Raw genomic sequence first — 4,506 nt, 5'->3', positions numbered from 1 at the left:
GACTATATTACGTTAGTGACTCTAATTACAATATACATAATGTAGAATCAGCTTGAATTTTCTAGAAAAAGATGAGGAAATAGTAGCAAAATTTGATTTCAAATTTTGGCACGAGGCCAGCAATGTTGGGGAGGGAGTAAGTTCATTACATCGGCCTCAGTGTTCATTTTATCGGACCCGAAAGGATAAAAAACAAATCTACCTCAGCGGAATTTGAACTTAGAAGAACATGAAAATGTACAAGATACTGCTAAACATCTCTGACGATTCGGTCAGCGTGCCACTCGAGGAATCAGTATTATTAAGACTTATAAAGGCAGCATGTCGGCAGAATCGTTTGAGTGACGGAAAATTTGAATTGTACTATTCATTCCAGCTTCTCACATTCAGAGTTCAAATGCTGTTTGGGTCTATTTCGTCTCTCTTTTATTCGGAGCTAATAAAATAAAGTACAAATACAGGGTGGCCCAAAATAGGTTTACAGTTATTCAACTATCTCTTTCACATTCAAATATTTGCAGTTTAGATCTTAATCATAAAAGAAATATGAAACAAGTATTCTATGCTCATTAAGTCAATTTTGTCAAGATCCCTTTTCAGTTTGTAAGATAGAAATTTAAATGTGATAAAATGTTTTGAAAAAAATTTAGAGTGCCTACATTATGACAGTCAACCTACTTTTGGGCCACCCTGTATGACCTCGACTCACCGGGGCACTAATCGTCGGTGACATCTTATAACGTTCTCTAATTTAAACTAATTTTAAAGTGAAAGTCTTTCATTTATTTTTGTAAATTTTATAATTGTTTAATTTAGCGTGTGTTGATCAAAGAGACTACCCATGGTCCGGAAACATCAGCAATCCGGAAAACGCTTTGGAAACGACGAAATGTAGAATCGAACGTATGTCATCGAGATTATCAAGCAACTATTTTGATCATTAGACGATGTTGCATCTCCAAATCACGTGCATACGAACACTTACACGCAAGAGCATGTATGAGCATACGCGCGCACACATACACACACAATCACGCGTGCGTATATACATACATACGTATATACATACATACATACATACATACATACATACATGTATACATACATACATGCATATATATATATATATATATATATATAATATATATATATGAACACAAGAACAAACACACGCACAAATACACACACACATATATAAACATGCATTAATACATACATATATATATATATATATATATATATATAGTGATATATAGCGATATATATTTACCTTAGCGTCTATATATTGATCTTATTGTGTGTGTGTGTTTGTGTTTCTGTGCGCGTGTGTATAAATAAGCGCATATACTTATAAACACTGAAGTAACATGTGAGGATATAGAGGTGCATACATATGCGTTATATCAACGTATGCGAAGTGATGAAAGTGATGCAGAGACAATACAGGAATGAAGACATGCATCTCTACACACAAATACGAATTCAATATATACATTCATGTACACACGCACACACACACATACACACACACTCGCTCACGCACAAACATTTATATTTAAAAATATATAATATATATATAAAATTATATACATCACTATATACATATAATATATATATATATATATATATATATATATATATCAATATATACATCAATATATATATAGATAGATATCAATATATACACATATATAAATTTATATATATATATATACACACACAGATATATATAGTTATTTATGCATACATACAGACACACAGAAAATCACATACTAACTCACACACTCTACATTAGGATAAATGAATCTTTTGTACTCTCTTCAGCGTAGAGAGTCACGTTCAGACAGAAGACACATTTCCAGGGAGATCTTCTGACGTCACATTTTCCATGTTTAACAAATCTTCCTTGACAAAACATTGATGCTTTAATTGAATTTTAGCGTAAACGATGCACTGCCTGCTGGCAATTGTGAATTTTCACTATTACATCCTCATGGTGGGATTCAAATCTGTGTGTCGGCTTCGCCATTGCAATCTTTCTCTATTAGCTTTCTGTTTCTTTACGTCGGTTTCTTTAGCTATTGTCAACAGAATTACAGAGGAATAGTGATTCAACTTAGTTTGGTATTCGGTTCCGCAAATAATCGATAGCACTGTACATAATGTTGAGTGGTTGAATACACCGACAGAACCGTGTCTAATAATGGAAAATATCGAAACTGTGTAAGTCTCTAAACAGTTGCCATCAACCTGCTGGAAATAACAGCGAAATCCTTTTTCTCAAATTAAAAAACGATTATTTAAAAGTATACACCAAATGGGCACAATATATAATCCAGTTACATAGACCTGAGTTGGGACAATATTGGATTGCCACGCTTGAACTGAACTTGGTTGCAGTATTTCTATGTGCATAATACTGAAATTTATGCACCTGGGTTCACAGACAGGAGAGATGGTCACCGCTATAGGTTTTTGATTCTAAGCTCTTTAGTTCGAGGATTCGACAGCGTATAATATGCATTAGCACGATGTCTGCCTGCCAGATCCTATTTCTAATGTGTCCTGAAGTGATATTGAGGACAAACCACGTTATTCAAAAGTAAGGTTTCGAAATCCAAAATAATGCTTGCCAAAGATCCACGCTGACCCGAACGCAACTTTGTAACGGCTAAACAAGTTCAAACAGGAAAATATAAAAATGAATCTATTCATAGTTGCAGTTTTCCATGGAAACGAGCGAGAGATAACCGAAAGTTAAAAAGTAACTTCTTGTTGGTATCATGCAAATGGGAATTGTAATAAGACCTTTCCTATGCATCTATGTTACACGTAGATTTCGGTAAGAAAAGAAAAAAGCTTAAGCTGTGATTCTTCAGATAATTTCGGGCCATCACTGTCACCAAATGAAATCTAGTTACGCAGGAATTGGTCAGCCAAAAGCAGCGGCACTATTAACAATAGCAGTATGAAATAAATCTCGGCGATTTAATTACTGCTAGGTTTCGCTGGGTATTACAGCGCTATTTTCAGACATTTTGAATAAAAGTTAAGAAACAGAAAAAAGATAATAAATACAGAAAAAATTCTATCAATTGATAGGTATGAAGCAGCAATAAACGTATGAATATTTATGTGACAATTTTACATCCACCTCCCCTATCAGTTTGCTCCATACAATTCAAACCTACATCCATGATGGCGTTTCAGTCGCCTACTAGCAGTAAAGAACAGGTTGTTCGGAGAACCTCCAAACACCTAAAGAATTATGGCTGTCCTTCCCTTGTCGGAGCTACTTGTCTCAAAGCACATATTTCTTTACAGCTCCGATCGAGGTCCACCAACTTACTTTCTGGGTCTAATCCTTGTCCAGACCCTTGTCAATAAGGATTGCTCAGACTTAAGAGCAATGGTAAGAGGGCGAAATGGCAGAGTTGTTATAATATCAGATACAATGGCATAAACACACATAAATGATGATATACACACGCTCGCACATACGACTTGAAAACGGATGCACACACACACACGCATACACACACACACATACAAATTTGTACCGAGGGTTAAGTCAATTATATCGACCGAAGTATGTGATTGGTACTTAATTTATCGAAGCCGAAAGGATGAAATACAAATTTGAACCTCAGTGGAATTTGAACTCAGAACGTAAAGACGGGCGAAATAACGCTAAACATTTCGTCCGGCGTGCTAACGATTCTGCCAGCTCGCCGTCCTAATAATAGCAATAATAATAATAATAATGAGAAGAAGAATGATGATGATGATGATGATGATGATGATGATGATGGTGGTGGTGGTGGTGGTGGAGGTGATGATGATGATGATGATGATGATGATGATAATTTACAGTCATTAATAATGATGTTGATGTTTTATGATTAATAAAATAATATTTTATTACGATTAATATTAATTAAAGAAAAATGCTGTCCAAGAAATGGCCACTACATGACCCGGCAAACTCTTAGTCGTTGAATGGGCTGATGGTAATTTGATATAATAAAATGATTGAACGTTTAGAAAAAGGCAATGTGGTGCCTGCAGAGTCAAGGGCCATAGAACCACGTCAGTTAGAACGATTGATCAGCTCCCTATTAAGAAGATGTTACTGGGCAACGCTAAAATATTTTAGACGAACCCATTGTATGTCTTAAATAATTGCAAGAAAAGAAAAGGGATCCGTTTCATCGCAGACACCGAAGTGGAACTTAGAAGACAAAATAAGGGTTGCTTTGTAATAGAATGGCTACAGGTTCAGTCCCAATGCGGGGTACCTCGAGCAAGTGCCTTCTATCATAGACACAGACCGACCAAAGTGAATTTGATTGACGGAAACTGAAGAAGGCCCGTCGTATAAATGCAATTATATGCATGAGAATACATACGTAAAACATACAAATCTACACATACATAAATACACACATGCATGCGTATATACATTCATACATACATACATACATACATACATACATACATACATAC

The sequence above is a fragment of the Octopus bimaculoides genome, chromosome 25, assembly GCF_001194135.2.
Source record: "Octopus bimaculoides isolate UCB-OBI-ISO-001 chromosome 25, ASM119413v2, whole genome shotgun sequence".
NCBI classification, from domain to species: domain Eukaryota; kingdom Metazoa; phylum Mollusca; class Cephalopoda; order Octopoda; family Octopodidae; genus Octopus; species Octopus bimaculoides.
The sequence above is the reverse complement of the archived record's forward strand: the minus strand, read 5'-3'. Positions refer to the sequence as shown.